This window comes from Schistocerca nitens, chromosome 3, assembly GCF_023898315.1.
Source record: "Schistocerca nitens isolate TAMUIC-IGC-003100 chromosome 3, iqSchNite1.1, whole genome shotgun sequence".
NCBI classification, from domain to species: Eukaryota; Metazoa; Arthropoda; class Insecta; order Orthoptera; family Acrididae; genus Schistocerca; species Schistocerca nitens.
The window spans coordinates 154,531,251-154,549,550 of NC_064616.1; the positions used below are offsets into that span (position 1 = coordinate 154,531,251).

Sequence of the window (18,300 nt, forward strand, 5' to 3'; positions counted from 1 at the left end):
GAAGAATTTTTAAATTACTTTGCAGATTTCTAATGGAGTGATCCCCCTCATGCAAATGCAAATCGTTACTTAAGGTTGACTTGGAGTCAGATAGATTAAGATGTTCTGTAAATCTAGTACAGAATCATCTGCCTGTTTGCTCAATGTATCTCAGAGGACAGTTGTCGCACGTAATGCAGTATATTCCAGTACTATTGTATTTTGTATTGGTAGAAGGCTCTTCCTGCCTATATTGCTTGCCAGTGTTATGTGCTATAAATAAAGTCTGACTGCATGTTGTTTTCTCATAGGTGTGACCCAACTTTCTCCGGATTGTATACGCTTAGTGGGCAATTAGAATTGCGCCATCGCAACATTTTACCAAACTTCGACTGTTTGAATAAAATAACATAGTAAATATATTCTATTCCCTATTTTGAAGCTTTTTCTGAAATGTTATTTGGCATTCTTCGATGAAATGATTATTCTCCACTCTGCCATTTGACCTCTAGCATCGTTAATTATTATAGGGTTTATACACAGCCACTTACGTATTTTCTATTCCTAAATATATTTTTAACAAATTTTTATATATTTTTTAATTTATGACTTTATTCTACCAGACAAGACAAACCTCCCCCACCCCTTTTTTTTTTTTTTTTTAATTTGTGGTAAGTTCCTACAGGGCCAGACTGCTGAGGTCGTCGGTCCCTAGTCTTACACACTACTTAATCTAACCTAAACTAACTACGAGCAACACACACACACCCATGCCCGAGTGAGGACTCGAACCTCCGACGGGGTACGCCGCGCGAACCGATGCAAGACGCCCTAGAACACGCGGCTCTCCCGCCCCCCTTCCCCTCCCCTCTTATACAAATAGTAAAATAAATTTTGTAACTTAGGTTCTCCTGCCTTTTACACGTAAAATTACTTGTAAACATGTTACCCAACTTTGTCTTCCACATACTGTGTTCTGTTCCTACGTCGTCTCTTGTTGTACACGTTCTTATGCACATGTACCTGTTTTTCATACCGGTACCGTCCCCGATTCCACTCAGTTGCAGACTTGGTGGTCCCTGCGTGCTTCTTGTCGTCACGACGATATTACGCCTATGGTACGTATTTATACACTCCTGGAAATTGAAATAAGAACACCGTGAATTCATTGTCCCAGGAAGGGGAAACTTTATTGACACATTCCTGGGGTCAGATACATCACATGATCACACTGACAGAACCACAGGCACATAGACACAGGCAACAGAGCATGCACAATGTCGGCACTAGTACAGTGTATATCCACCTTCCGCAGCAATGCAGGCTGCTATTCTCCCATGGAGACGATCGTAGAGATGCTGGATGTAGTCCTGTGGAACGGCTTGCCATGCCATTTCCACCTGGCGCCTCAGTTGGACCAGCGTTCGTGCTGGACGTGCAGACCGCGTGAGACGACGCTTCATCCAGTCCCAAACATGCTCAATGGGGGACAGATCCGGACATCTTGCTGGCCAGGGTAGTTGACTTACACCTTCTAGAGCACGTTGGGTGGCACGGGATACATGCGGACGTGCATTGTCCTGTTGGAACAGCAAGTTCCCTTGCCGGTCTAGGAATAGTAGAACGATGGGTTCGATGACGGTTTGGATGTACCGTGCACTATTCAGTGTCCCCTCGACGATCACCAGTGGTGTACGGCCAGTGTAGGAGATCGCTCCCCACACCATGATGCCGGGTGTTGGCCCTGTGTGCCTCGGTCGTATGCAGTCCTGATTGTGGCGCTCACCTGCACGGCGCCAAACACGCATACGACCATCATTGGCACCAAGGCAGAAGCGACTCTCATCGCTGAAGACGACACGTCTCCATTCGTCCCTCCATTCACGCCTGTCGCGACACCACTGGAGGCGGGCTGCACGATGTTGGGGCGTGAGCGGAAGACGGCCTAACGGTGTGCGGGACCGTAGCCCAGCTTCATGGAGACGGTTGTGAATGGTCCTCGCCGATACCCCAGGAGCAACAGTGTCCCTAATTTGCTGGGAAGTGGCGGTGCGGTCCCCTACGGCACTGCGTAGGATCCTACGGTCTTGGCGTGCATCCGTGCGTCGCTGCGGTCCGGTCCCAGGTCGACGGGCACGTGCACCTTCCGCCGACCACTGGCGACAACATCGATGTACTGTGGAGACCTCACGCCCCACGTGTTGAGCAATTCGGCGGTACGTCCACCCGGCCTCCCGCATGCCCACTCTACGCCCTCGCTCAAAGTCCGTCAACTGCACATACGGTTCACGTCCACGCTGTCGCGGCATGCTACCAGTGTTAAAGACTGCGATGGAGCTCCGTATGCCACGGCAAACTGGCTGACACTGACGGCGGCGGTGCACAAATGCTGCGCAGCTAGCGCCATTCGACGGCCAACACCGCGGTTCCTGGTGTGTCCGCTGTGCCGTGCGTGTGATCATTGCTTGTACAGCCCTCTCGTAGTGTCCGGAGCAAGTATGGTGGGTCTGACACACCGGTGTCAATGTGTTCTTTTTTCCATTTCCAGGAGTGTAATATTTTTAATTTTCGGATTCCCCAGTCTTTGTTTTATTTGTATGATGGTCTATTTTGTTAGCAGCATTTTATCTAGACTTGTTCTTCATTACTTATCGTACAATTGTGCAAGTCTACACATAACATTTGTTTTCTACGTTTACATCCACTGGGTGTACCATTTTACCCTTATTCTAGGTTTCCTTCATCGGAATGTTGCTCCCTGCATTCTGCCGTGTTTTAGCTTGGGTACCGACGGTTGGGCATTTTTAATACAATTAGACAGAGAGTATTGGGTCGTCTACTGGTTATTGCTCGAAGTAAGTTATGAAATAGTTTACACTAAGGTGATAAGTTATGTGGCAACGATATGCAAATATACAGACGGCGGTAGTATCACATACACAAGGTATAATAGGATAGTGCATTGGCGGCGCTGTCATTTGTATTCAGATGCTTCTTGTGAAAAGGTTTACAACGTGATTATGGCAGCATGACAAGAATTAATAGACTTCGAACTTGGAATGGTAGTTGGAGCTAGACGTATGGAACATTCCATTTTGAAAAACCTTAGGAAATTCAGTATTTCAGAATCCACATTGTCAAGAGTGTGCCTCTCATCACGGACAACGCAGTGGCCGAAGGCCTTCACTTAACGACCGAGAGCAGCGGCATTTGCGTATAGTTGTCAGTGCTAACAGACAAGCAACACTGCATGAAAGAACCCCAGAAGTCAATGTGGGGCATACGGCGAACGTATTCGTTAGGCATTAATGGACTATGGCAGCAGACGATGGACGCGAGTGCCTTTGCTAACAGCACAAAATCGCCCATAGCGCCTCTCCTGGCCTCACGACCGTATCAGTTGGACCCTGAAGGGCTAGAAAACCGTGGCTTGGTCAGACGAGTCCTGATTTCAGTTCGTAAGAGCAGCTGGTAAGGACAGAGTCTGGCGAAGACTCCACGAAGCCATAGACCCAAATTGTCAACAAGGCACTATGCAAGGTGGTTCTGGTTCCATAATGGACTGGGCTTTGTTTACATGGAATGGACCAGATCCTCTGGTCCAATTGATCTAATCATTGATTGTATGTGGAATCATTGATTGTATGTGGTTATGTCTGGTTACTTGGAGACCATTTCCAGCCGTTCCTGGACTTCAAGTTCCCAAACAACGATGTCATGTCACCAGGCCACAATTTTTCGCGAGTGGTTAGAAGAACATTCTGGACAGTTCGAGTGAAAGATTTGGCCACCTAGCTCACCCGACATGAATCCCATTGAACATTTATAGGACATACTCAGAAGGTCAGTTCGTGCACAAAATCCTGCACCGGCAACACTTTCGCAGTTACGGACTGCTACAGAGTCAGTCTGTAGGGGACTTCCAACGACTTGTTGATTCCATGGAACGTCAGGTTGCTGCACTATGCCGGGGAAAAGGGATGTGCGACGCGATATTAGGAGGGATCTCATGACTTTTGTCACCTTAGCTAAGCGTATATAGTTTCGTTTACAGTTCAACTACATTTTACCCGAAACAGGACCTTTATAAGTTTTGCCCTTCTTATTTACCGATGTTTCCCTGAAGATGTGGCTGTGGCACTAACGCCATAAAAGTAGTTGGTTCATAAATAAATATTTATCATATGTCTGATGTGGTCTTTTTCATCATGATACAATTCTACAACTGAGAATGCCCACGATACAAAATTTTCCGCATAACACAAATAGGTGATTACTTTGCTGCGTTATACCTCTCGTAATCTTATCCATTGGGATACTGACTAAAATATATTTTTGTGATCATGTCATATGCGTCCAATAAATTGGTCCTAGATGGGACATTTGCCCTGTAATTCAGTTTCATTCATTACAGGGTTCTCAAACAATTCTAGAATTGAGAGGGCCGGCCGAAGTGGCCGTGCGGTTAAAGGCGCTGCAGTCTGGAACCGCAAGACCACTACGGTCGCAGGCTCGAATCCTGCCTCGGGCATGGATGTTTGTGATGTCCTTAGGTTAGTTAGGTTTAACTAGTTCTAAGTTCTAGGGGACTAATGACCTCAGCAGTTGAGTCCCATAGTGCTCAGAGCCAGAATTAAGAGGAAAACCATCAATTCTCTGAATATAATAAGTTCTTGTGTTACCTACAAAATTTAGTTCTTGTGGCATGACACACCTCGAAACTGCCCACTTCATTTACATCAAAAATTGAAATTTTGGAGTCTTATCGCTTCATGGATAAATTTGTGTTGACGCCCATGAAAAATTAACATTTTCAAGTCATTCGAGAGCTATTTAAATGTGGGGTATAGCGATATCACACTTGTTCAAGTTTTACAGTGAAAGGAAATTAGCCCAGTGTTACAACCAAGACTGTCGACCAGTGCCGGCTGGATAAGCTACACACAAAACGGCGGCGAATGTGTACATCGTAAGACAATACTGTCGACTTAGCGCTTCTTACAGTCAGCTGCTCTACAAGATTACACCGGTCTTGCGGTCTGATTTGAAAAACTGCAGGCAACTGTACTTTACACTGTGACAGCATTCGCTTTAACTTCTAAGTCTTCCACTTGTCTACCTGGCCATGCATCAGCTTAATTGATTCTGCCCTCTGACAGTGGTTGTTGCTAGCCTGCATTGGAAGTTATCACTTTTATCAGTCATACAAACTAGGATACATATTTGCATAATGTAGTTTGCACGTGCAACTCTGGCTCGACTCTGAGCACTATGGGACTTAACATCTGTGGTCATCAGTCCCCTAGAACTTAGAGCTACTTAAACCTAACTAACCTAAGGACATCACACACATCCATGCCCGAGGCAGGATTCGAACCTGCGACCGTAGCGGTCACGCGGTTCCAGACTGAAGCGCCTAGAACCGCACGGCCACACCGGCCGGCTCACGTGCAACTCTAAAGTGCATACTGGTACAGGTACTGGAACAGGTTTCTCACCCTTCGAGGTGGTGTACAGTAGAAAAATGCTGTCCCACTTTGATGTCATGATTAATCAATTACGACGCAAGTGCGAATCAGTTAAGGAGTTTCCTAAAGGACTATGGGAAGTATGACAGAAAGTAAAGCGAGCCAGTACTAAAGCCTCAGTGTGACGGATACAGAACTCACAACATGTAAAATTACCGCAACATCGAATGAGTCAGAAGGTATTAGTCACAAACCCCTACGCAACTAAGGGAAAGACGAAAAAATTCTTGACTGTCCACGTGAACAGAGTGAAATCCTTTAATTCAGTAATCGCGACTGATTATCACGATCGCTAGTAGAGAAGATGGAGCTAGGCGCTGTGTAGGTGCGATCGACTTTTTGAACCTATCTATACGGTGAGATAGGTTGAGGTCCCAGGTATCACACACTGCAGTCATTCACCCTGGTGGGCCTTCGTTTGTGAGTAATTGACGAAAAGAAAAAAAACGAAATTTTGTGTAATACGCTATAGCGTTATAAAACGTACGTAACTGACGTGGTTGTGTGGTGTAATGAACAGGATAACAGCTTTGCAGGTAGGAGGATGTGGGTTCGAATTTTGTCTGGTATACATTTTTTTTCTTTTTCAATCTTTCTCGAAATGACTTTGATCGTCATTTTTATTCAGTTAATAGATTTAAATGTATTTTTTTAAATTTCTATTCCATTATCACATCATTTTAATCATGGTATGAACTTTTTCATTTGTTTCATTTTTCCTTTATATCATTCTCTTTCCAATTAGAATTTTTGTGTATATGAATTTAATTATATTTATCTATTATAATATTCAACTATTTAAAAATTCCGATCTATCAGGTAAAAAGCAAAAGACTAAATAATCTATTTATATTTGTGCAATGGTGTGAAAATCTAATTTTGTTACCAGATGTTCACTTTTTTGCACAGTAAATCTCATACAAGCATTTAAAATTTAAACTACTGCGTTGTGGGCAAAATAACGCAGATGAAAAATTAAATGAAAGATCGGTTTATAAGTAAAACGAAATTCAAGGAAAATGAGAAATAGATATAATGAACGCAATAATGTGGACGAAAAAACAGGGTGATAAGACAATAGAAATTAAATCGAAATTAATACACAAAATTAATTAAAAACGCATGAATCAAGATTTCAAGTGGAGAAAGAATGATAGGAAGAAAAATAAGAGCAAATGAAGAAGTTGGTATCATGATTAAAATTATGTGATAAAGCAATGGAATTGAAAAATTTCATTTAATTGAATAAAAATTATGATCAATGACATTTGAATAAAGATTTAAAAAAAATAAAAGTTGTACCCTTGAAAAAATTGTAACTCATACTCCCCTGCATACAGAAGTGTTATCCTATCCATTACACCACACAACCACAATGTGTGCTGTAACTTTCTTAATGTTATTCAGTGTTACACAAAATTCCGATTTTTTTTTTTTCGATTACGCATAATATAGGGCCCACCAGGTTAAATGACTGCAGTGTGTGATACATAGGATCTTAACCTACATCACTGTATACGTAGTTTCAAAAAGTCGATCGTACTTCTGTTGACTGTATTTACGTGTTCTCTAATCATTTCTGCTCCTGTCCAGCTTCCCTACGACGACAGCTGCTGCACCACCCTATAGCCCACCTCTCCTTACGCTTGTGTACGAACTCGTACACAACAGTTTCATTTTCTGAAGTTTATTTTTCTCCTGAAATCCTCTAAAATATCCAATGTTTTTCGGTATACAGGAGAAAAATAAAATGCTGATGGAAACCCGTGTCCAAAACGGTCATCCACCAAGGTGACAGGGCATTGCATTCATAGCCTGTCTACGCAGCAACTAGCTCCATCTTCTCCACTGGCTACAGTGGCAGTCAGTCGTGATCACTGAATAACAAACGACATGGCGAGACATTCCGCCTAAGGTTCGTCAGCGTACAACGCCACATTTGCTGCCGAAGGCATGGCCAAATGGCAGGAGCCGACGCCTATAACTTCGAGCACTGTAGCGTCGTTGGATGGCTTCTGGACAGGTCTTGCTATCCTCGATTTGTTTCTGAAGACACCCTCTACAACCCCACGAAGTTTGTCGCTACACTTCTGGGAGACCTTGCACAGTTATTTTCGAAAGAGGCAGAGGGTGACGGAAGTTTTTATCTTTAGGAGGCGAATCACCAAGAACAACTGGATGTGCTACAGCAATACTAATGTTGCTGCACGGCGTCAGTGGAGGACCAGTGTATACATTTGGCATTCAACCAATGGGGACAAGTATGTTATTTTCTCGACAGCCAAATGTGCTGATAATGAGTCGCCAGTGTACACTGAGGCTGACTACTGATGTGAGGGAGATAAGAAAAGAATTTCACAGACTGCGGGAAGCAATCGTGTATTTACATAAGGAAGCACAGGGTAACAAAATTGTTGCTGAGGTGTACTGGAACTGAGGCAGCCACATTGAAAACTGAGAGCTCAACTGACGCGTATCTTTGACACTGTATCACGGACGTTATTTCGTAGGAAAAAATGGTGGCTGGACGCAGGAGCAAAAATCGTAAAAATAGTGTTTGGAAGAGAGGGTAACGAAGGTATCCAGGACCTGAATAACGCGCTTAGGGATGTGGAAACGTCGGCAGCATTTCCAAAGGAATAGAAGGATGACATACTATGCAGCCGTCGAATTTAGAAGCAAGACGTTCCGAGTAACAATAAGATTGTAGGTGAGTTAACCGTGGGGTTGGCAGTGTCATCGTATATCGAGAGCGGCGCTCGAAGAATCGATACTGCACAGCAAAGCGGTATTACGTGGCTCCAATGAGATGCTAGGAAGAAGTCATGCCTCCCGTAGTTCAGAGGCGCCATTGCCGTGCCTCTGCCCTGAAATAGCGTCGCCAGAGGCCAGGGGGGAGTTTTCTTCGGGGTCGTATGCTGCCCACTTCCAGGAAGTTCCTGTCGGAGGAACGTCGTTCTGCTGCCTACTAGCCGTGACACAGCCCTAGTCAACCATCGGGGAGTGAACAGACTTCTGTCTCCTAAGAACTGTGCCTATGCGCCAACGCTATCAGAACTGTGTCAACAAGTGTCTATGAACTTGTGTTTCCTAGAGAGCGTAGTGAAGCCACAGTAAGGTCATTCTGAACTTGTATCAATTCACCATTCAGTAACTGTGGCTCATTTAGTGTGTTCTGAACAACAAGTCCACATCTGCAGTTTCATAGGTACAGCCAAGCCTGGCGAGCTAAGATAAGTTTTTACAATGAAATGAACACCCTTAGCTGCTTACAGGCAGATGAAAATGTGTGCCCCGACCGGGACTCGAACCCGGGATCTCCTGCTTACATGGCAGACGCTCTGTCCATCTGAGCCACCGAGGACACAGAGGATAGCGCGACTGCAGGAATTTATCTCTGGCACGCCTCCCGCGAAACCCACATTCTCAACGTACTGTCCCGCACTACATTCGTAGTGCCCCCGCCCATTATACTCTTTACTCGCGGCGCGTTGCCGATTCCCGTAAGAGTTCGGGCACTGTTTGTGCATTCGCACAGAAGAAGAAGATGGTCAAGTGGACATGTCCGAAAGAACAGATACCATCTTAGTATATATATATATATATATATATATATATATATATATATATAGTTAAGGCTCACCGGCCACTTGGCCATCTTCTTCCTCTGTCCCCGTTGACGTATGTCAACGCCTGTAAGCAGCTAAGGGTGTTCTTTCATTGTAATTTCATTCTAAATAGCTGCATGGTCACCGATGGTATCTGTTCTTTCGGACATGTCCGAAAGAACAGATACCATCTTAGTGTATATAAAGATAAGTTTTGTTGTAATTAATAAAATATTACTTATTCACAGTGTTCTAATTAACTGTATTATTGCTAGTCACCTCAGTGTCGCAGAAGTCGGACATAATGGGGTTAGTCCAATATACCCAGGATACAATGAAAACAGGATGACGCAAGAATTGAGATGAGATCATTAAAGGAGCTGCGACACATATCAGAGGTGTTGGAGGAAAACTTAACAATGTTTTCCACGTGGCAAACGGACAGAGCAAGGTTATACGCGTTAGTTCAGATACCACTGGTAGGGATGAATACGCAGAAACAATGTTGCACTATTCACCCTTATCCAGTAAAATGGAGAGCGGTGGGAAATGGGTTCAGTTAAAGACACGGGAGGTGCTAGTTATTTCTGAGCATGGAGAAACTTACGCTGTTATGTCACTGTGCGCCATACAAGAGAGTTTGAAGTAGAATATCACCATTGTCCAGCCAGAAAAGAGCATACTGACGCACAGACATGTGAGATGTAAATGTTCCTCGGGAAAACGAAGGCAACGGAATGTCAGAAAGAAATATCGGAGCCACGGTGTCGTTTTGAAAAGATAGGAGCACATTGGATACACTCAGTCTTTGAACCAGAAGTTGTAATTATGAACTGCTATAGGGAAGGAAAACCCCAGAACATGGTAAAGTTCGAGTTACATGACAGTGCTATTTTGGTGAACTTTTGAGATAGCTGGGACGAACTTCCGCCTCCCAGCTACACTCACGGGTACGACTGTACTCCAGTTCATGCCCTCTGCATTGTACTGGCCAGACAAACCATTTGAAGAACTGCCAACGTAAATTCCACCTTACCTTAATCACACCCTGAATCCTGATCTCATACATTCCTTACGCAAACTGATAGTATCTCAGCAGAGAAAAATTTCCATGGGGCAAATGTTGCAACATATTCAGCAAAACCAGGAAAAACCACGCCGAAACGTCGTAACCATAAGCATTACGACCTCTAGTCTTGCAATGTTACTGATAAAAAGTTGCTTACATTACTTTTCTCTCATGTGTAGAAGTACCCATCCTCCAGCCTTACCGACACATCAGATACCTCCCGTGTGATTAACTAACAAAAACCGAGAAATGTAGAATAAAGAATCTATAAGTTAGGGTAGCCTGTGACAACGGTAAATAGGGATCAGCAAAAAAAAAAGGGTCAGCAAACCAAAACTTTAGGATGATAATACAGATTTGGCAAACAATCTATGTAAGCCAGCTTCTACGAGCAACAAAATTTTGCGCCATGTACTATTATGTAATTAGATTTATGAGATTACTGTAGAGAATAAGCATAGGTAAAATTCGGGACGAATTTTTTTGAAACAGGGGAGGGAGAATAATTTTATTGCACAGGCTTAAAATTTTGTAAAGTTCTACTAGGTGAGCTCGTAACAGAGTAGGTTAGCGCTAAGCTAATGTGCCAGTATGTATGTCAACAAGGCGTAACATGACGGCAAGCAGCGTGGTTTAGGCGCCATGTCACGGATTGCTTGGCCCCTCCCGCCGGAGGGGCTTGGCTGTGCGTGTGGTTCTTAGCATAATTTAAGTAGTGTGAAAGTCTAGGGACCGATGACCTCATCAGTTTGGTTCCTTAACAATTCACACACGTTTGAACACACATGAAGGCAACAGACCACAGAATGGAGCAGACAGAAACACAAGCTGAACAGATTCCTGGAATTCAAGTATAATAGGTATAGATGTAACGTAAGCCGGGGACACTTTGCACCCTTTTGGGATACTTTGCACAACATCCCAGATGATTTTTGTTATAAACTGGTGAGCAAATAATGAATCGATAGTTGACAGTTCATCATTGAGTCGACAGTTGACATCGCCTATCACATTTGGAAGGTCTTTGTTGTAGCCAGAGTGCTTTCGATTTGTCATAGGGTGTCGTCGAAATGTTCTCTCTATTTCATCCGCAATTTTGCTACCAATACTTTCGTGTGAATTCTGATACCTGAAAGTAATTCTAAGGTAAGAAAAATTTTCAGTCTCATTATTTTTAGGATACATGTAACATAAAATCTCTTACTACAAGTTACTGTGGAAAGACACAGTCCAAGAAAGTGTAAGTGCATGACAACATTTACTAGTCGCGCAAATTAAGTTGACTCTCGAAGCGGTGGTTGATGGAAACGGCCCTAAATGAGAAATGTCTTTACAGTCGTTCCTATCAGACACCGCGCCGAGTGTCAACACAGTTGGCGAAATGTTTTGGTGTCCATTGATCCATCAAAGGAACTCAGCAAACATGGCTGCTTCAGTTTGTGTGAATTAAATTAAATTTGGTTACAAACTGAATTCTGATAGGTTCTTTAAAGAAATTGTGTCTAATTTTGCAATTTTGCAAATCTTTGCATCCATTAGAAGAACCTTTGTCTGTGTTAATAAACTTTTACACATACTTCAAGTGAAGTATGTTTGTGACTATGGTGCAAAGTAACCTTCCAAAGTAACAATTTTGCACTACATCCATTCCTTGCTCTATGTTTCATGGAATCCTTAAACTAGTGCAGAGTATCCTCCCCTTCTTGGGCTGCTTTTGCACCATACTTTTTTGATGTACAAAGATGAAATTTAAAAATTTATAATGGTCAAACAGTCTACAGCTTTATGAATATATTCTTAAAAGTATCTGTGCAAAAAGAAAAATCTATATATCCAATATGGGGGACTGTAGAAGTGTTTGAAGAAAATGTCAGAAGAAAGTGAGGCAAAGTATACCCAGTATACGGTACTATCTAAAGCTACACATGAAAATTCGAGTCAGATGGGACTTGAGCCCGGGTTAACTCCTTACCATGAGCAGTCAACTTACCACTAAGGCTATCCGGGCACGCTCCATGGACTGAAACAAACTTAAATATGTCGAACACCTATCTATTTCTTCTCATTTGTTCTTTATGCTTCCATATGTCACCTATCTATTTCTTCTCATCTATGAGTAGAAACAGATAGGTGAGTGACATAAATGGAAGTTTTGGTCAGTCCAGGGAATGTACTCAGATAGCATTAGTGGTAAAGCGACTCTTCGCTAGAAGTGGGAAATCTAGGTTTGAGTCCTGGTCTGGCAGAAATGTTTATGTCACTTCAGGTAGTACAGCTATATGTATAACAGTTAAACTGAATTTCTGGAATACATTTTAATATTTGAAACAGTAGTTCACCATCGAAGCAAATATAAATAAGGCAGAGATGGGCCTTTGACGAAAATGATAATGGTAGTCTATGACGTCTTGATTTTTGATTCTAAAACTTGAAGCGGAATCACAAGATATGCGAGTGTGAATAAATGAATTAATAACCTATGAGGAGGGTTAGATTGGTGTTTGGCATATGGATGTTTGGGTCAGTCCAGAGAGCATGTCGGATAGCATAATGGTGAGGCGGTTGCTCACTACAAGCGGGAAATCTGGGTTCGAGTCTTTGTCTGGCACAAATTTTCATATGTTGCTTTAAGTAGTACATAAATACCTGTTACAGTTAGTAAAACTTTTCATAGATGACTGTGTACAGCTTTTAAGTGTTTGAAAGAAAGCATATTTGCACCATCAGCTCTACAACTGTATATCAATTCTGTACTGGTTTCAATGATAACAACCATCTTCATAGGAGAAAACTGTAAGGTACAAAAGAGATGAATACAAAATATACACAGGCAACATAAACAATGGAGTAAATTAAAAATCGTTTTAAAGATGCAGTACTTACACATCATACATCAATGAATTGAATATAAATTTTCGTTAAATACGACACAGTCAAATATACACTATACATAACCATCACAAGAATCTGTACGAACATAATCAATATAAGTGTGCTGTTGATCAACACAATTGCAGTAATCTATACTTGTTGAGAACTTCACTGACTCGTTATAATTTGCAAAGGTACAAATATTATGTGATTGTCGAAGAGACATAAATACGGAGTGTGAGTGAATAAAAGGTTACAAATGTTCTTTAACTAGTCAAAGATTACAGTAACAAAAGTATAGTAATGACATGGTGTGCATTTTCTCAAAAAGAATATAGTTATATAACCTGATATAAAGTGGTATGTCGACCCTAGTATTGCGGAATTCAAATAGCGAACATATATCTTAACTAAACATTGTGAAAGAAGTCAGTCAAATGTTAAAATGTATGCGAAATCTTATGGGACTTAACTGCTAAGGCCATCAATCCCTAAGCTTACGCACTACTTAACCTAAATTGTCCTAAGGACAAACACACACATCCATGCCCGAGGGAGTACTCGAACCTCCGCCGCGACCAGCCGCACAGTCCATGACTGCAGCGCCCTATACCGCTCGGCTAATCCCGCGCGACTAAAGGAGTCAATCTACAGGGTTGTAATGGAGAAGCACTTTCAAAACATTACACTATGTGAAAGACTGAAATGAGATTCCTAGTGTATGTAGATCGACAGCAACAGTAAATATGTGAGAAATACTACAAACCTCATTTGCGATCTATCATATAGTAAAACTTTCTACCCCATTACAGTCCTCTATATTGACTCCTTTCACGGTGTTTAACGGTCTACCCCATTACAGTCCTCTAGGTTGACTCCTTTCACGGTGTTTAGTTCAGATAAATACCTCCTATTTAATTTCTGTAATACTAAGGTCGACATCCTCCGGTGACTCGTGTGCGTACTTTCAAAAGACCGCGCTTGTGGCAGTAATATGTTGTCCGCAGAGGGCGCCTCAGACTTGTGTGTGTGGGGGGGGGGGGGGGGGGTGAGTAAGACAGAGAGAGAGAGAGAGAGGGGGGGGGGGGGTCACCGTCAAAGCCAGCCACGGGTCCTAGTCTATTTAAGGCTAGCCGACCTATGCTCGGCCTCACTTCTCTATGTGTTTTCTACAGTTTTTTGTGTACATAATTTTTAACTGCTGAATGTTACTTGAACTATACCGCGTTCTAATTGTTTATGCTTCCGCGGAATAAAGTTGTGTTCAGTCTACTGGTCGTGCTGTACTTAAACCTAACTACAACGCGATTGGCGAAGAGTGTGGTCCTGTTCTCTGCGCAAATTTCTGCTGTGGTTGATCCTGCGTCTAATCTGACGATGGCTGCTGGTGTTAAGGAGGACATTTTACGTCGGTTTGTCGAACAGCAAGAATCATTCACCACAGCGTTGCACAATCAACCACAGACACTAGACAACCAAACTCAGGTTTTGTCTAGTCAGCATGCTCATCAGTCAGTGTCGCCTGCTGCCTTACCCTCTGCAGTCGCCATGGTTTATCCGCCTCCTTTTTCTACATTTGACGAGTCCGTTGAGGAATGGGACGCATACGAGAAACGTCTGTTACAGCACCTTCAAGCATTTGGATTACTCATGCCATTTTATGTCGTGCCCTGTTCCTTTCGTGGATATCTCCAAGAATGTATCTACTCCTATGTCAACTCGCCCCTTTGCAGGATCCGTTTTCCTTAAAGTTTGACCAAATGTGTGACCTTCTTTCAAAATACTGCTGTAAGCGCAACCATGTTATTGCATCCTAGGTTGAGTTTTACCTCTGTAGGAAGCAATCACATCAGTCTTATAGAGTATGGGGGGCTGAACTCCATGGACAAAGTCGTCGTTGTCATTTTGTGTCCTATGAGTATAAAGAGCCGTGTGCTGATCAGGTGGTGATAGATGCTATCATTCGTTTAGCTCCGGATCGTGAGGTGAGAGCGTGCCCTCCAATGTAAAAGTCCATCCCTCTCTCAGGTCTTAACTATTGCACAGTAGTTCGAGTTGTCGCGACCTGCCGGTAATCAGATTGAGTCGTGGTATGACGTATCATCATTCTAACCCTCTCCTCCACACCAAGCTTCAGATACACTGAAGAGCCAAAGAAACTGGTACAGTTGCCTAATATCTTGTAGGGTCACTCCGAGCACGCACGCACATGACGTGGTATGGACGCAACTAATATCTGCAGTAGTACTGGAGGGAATTGACACCGTGAATCCTGCAGGGCTGTCCATAAATCCGTAACAGTACGAGGGGGTGGAGATCTCTTGTGAACAGCACGTCGCAAGGCATCTAAGATATGCTCAATAATGTTCATGTCTGGAGAGTTTGGTGGCCAGCGAAAGTGTTTAAACTCAGAAGAGTATTCCTGAACCACTCTGTAGAAATTCTGGACCTGTGGGGTGTCGGATTGTCCTGGAATAGACATGAATGGATGCATGTGATCAGACAGGATGCTTACGTACATGTCACCTGTCAGAGTCTATCTAGACGAATTGGGTGTCCCATATCATTCAAATTGCACACACCCCACACTATTATAGAGCCTCCTTCAGCTTGAACAGTCCACTGCAGACGTGCAAGGTCCCTTGATTCATGAGGTTGTCTCCATACCCGTACACGTCCATCTGCTCGATACAATTGAAACGAGACTCATCCGACCGAGCAAGATGTTTTCACTCATCAACCGTCCAATGTCTTTGTTGACGGGCCCAGGCGAGGAGTGAAGCTTCGTGTCGTACAGCCATCAACGGTACACGAGTAGGTCTTCGGCTCCGAAAGCCAATATCGATTATGTTTCGTTGAATCGTTCGCACGCTGACACTTGTTGATGGCCCAGTATTGAAATCCGCAGGAATTTGAGGACGGGTTGCACTTCTGTCACGCTGAACGATTCTCTTCAGTCGTCGGCAGATTATAACTGTGTACCGGACCGAGAGTCGAACTCGGCACCTTTGCCTTTCACGCCTCTAGCGAGTGATCTATCCAAGCACGACTCAGGAGCCCTCCTCGGAGCTTTACTTCCGCCAGTACATCGACTCCTAGCTTCCAAACTTCACAGCTCTCCTGCGAACTGGTACACAGCTTTAATCTGCCAGGAAGTTTCATATTCAGAATTCTGATTATTATTATTGTTTTCGCAAATTTGGCAATTAATTTTTTTGTACAAGATTAAAATTTTCCCTATAGTAGTGTTTTCTTGGCGAAACTCTGCAGAACTATTCAAATTTTGTACACAGAACTGTAGAACTATGGCATATCTATCAAGAACTCTGAAAATGCGTATGTTTCTAGAAAGTCGTGTGCCATCTTCACCAGGTTGACATAGTCGCGGCGGTCCGCACTGTATCACAGCGTCAAGGCGGCCGTTCTCGCTCCCGGCAGCAGCCGGACCGACGAAGTTAACAGGCCAGTAAACAGCAACGTACAGTGTGTAAACTTTTAGATGGCAGACCTCTCCCTAGTCCTGAATCGGTAGAAGTCGGTAAACGTCGGGAGGCTTCGGTAAGCACACAGTTTTGACTGCTGGCAACATTACGTAGCTGACTGTGTTATACAAGGTAGCCATTGTCGTCTGCTTCGTAATTGTTTTGCGCTGTACTGTTCTGCGTGTTTTTATCGTGCAGTTGTGCTAAACATTATCAAAATGAGTGAAGAGGTAGTTGCTGGTCCATCTCTGGAGTCGCCAACAACCCCTACCGGTAGGCCTACGGTTAGAAGGAAACCAGTATTACGTAGCGATGCTCCCAAATTATATTGCGTGTGATTGAATGCTGCGAAAGGGAAAGAGAGCAGAAAAAATTACTTCACCCCATTTACAAATCTTCAGTGAGAGCTGCTACATACACAGGACAAAGCATGTGTGGCATTGGAAGATTCAAACAGTTTTCCAAGAATCATCCTGGCGTATCACCACAAACGCCTGGCAAGAAAAGGTGAGTTTCCATTTCAGATATTTTGTTCGCGATCACTTTGAAGGAGCCCTCTATTTCGTCCTAATTACCTTATATTTCATTTGTCCTTGCTACCGTATTGCTTTGTATGGAAACACCACTGGTTACTGTATTATTTCGAAACTCATTCATATTACAGTACATTTCCAAATGTTTTGTGAGCGCATAGTAGACAAACATACATACATTCATTTTTATATAAATAGATTTTAATGTACATGACGATTTCAGTTTCGTTTACGAACAACATTTAAAGCGAGTTTTACTTCCAAGCCTTTCGTCTGCTTTCGTGTAAGCATGACGCGCAATTTGTAGTGCCAGCACTGCAACTGGTAGGCGTGCCTTGTCCCTCCCTCCCCCCCCCCCCCCCCCCAAAGGCTCGTCACCTCTCGCCATTCAATGCTTGCTTCCTCCTTTCCCCGCACTCCTCTCACAACTGAGCCGTCTTACAGTTAACACACTTGTACGCATTGCACGCTCCCATCCTGCACTTACTGTTTCATCAACCATTATGGCCTTGATTGTCCAAAACGCTGGGCTACCTGTCATAATTGCAACAAAAAAGGTTATATTAATTCTATTTGTAATGCGAACATTCAGGGCAACGATCCTGAAGCAGATATTGGCGTAAACATTGTATCGGCTATTTATGTTGCGCCAAACGAGCTTTTCATTGAAGTTAGGGTTCTTCGTAAAGTTCTGCACATGCAAATGGATACAGGAGCCGCGGTAACCATGTTAAACTCACAAACTATGTCACGAAAGTTGGTAAATTACAATAAACAGAGCATTCCTATCCTAGGCCAGTTCTCTGTCCATTGACCTGCTAGTAAGTAGTCCGTTCACTTACATTTCTTGTTGTAGATAACGCTTATACAAATAAACTTTTTGGATTAGATGCTTTTAAGTTGCTTGATTTTACCATTTCAGGTTAGGTGAATTTAGTATCTGAATAAGTGCCGTATACACAGGTAGATGGATTATGTTTTGAGTTCTCTCCTGGACTAGATGTACCACAAATTTTCAAGTTCACTTTACCATGAAATCTTTAGCTCAGCCCCGATTTTTTTTTTTTTTTTTTGGCCCGTCCAGTTCCATTGGTACCCAGGGAACATGTTAAAGGTCAATTACATCGCCTAACGGAATCCGGCGTTGTTGGGCCTACTGCGTCCAGTGAATAGACTACCCGTTCAGTTATGGTAAAGAAACCGTCGGACCAGTTACGTCTCTGCGCCGAC

General features: G+C 43.2%; 1 protein-coding gene across 1 annotated transcript in view; it reads left to right on the top strand.

The window, feature by feature from the left end:
* Window positions 1-16,931: 16,931 nt before the first annotated feature.
* LOC126249113 (uncharacterized) overlaps window positions 16,932-18,300 on the top strand; it is a 111,051-nt gene continuing 109,682 nt past the window's right edge. The window contains exon 1 of the mRNA XM_049950763.1: window positions 16,932-17,044. The gene's annotated coding sequence lies outside the window, so the exon portion shown is untranslated. The remainder of the gene's footprint in view (window positions 17,045-18,300) is intronic.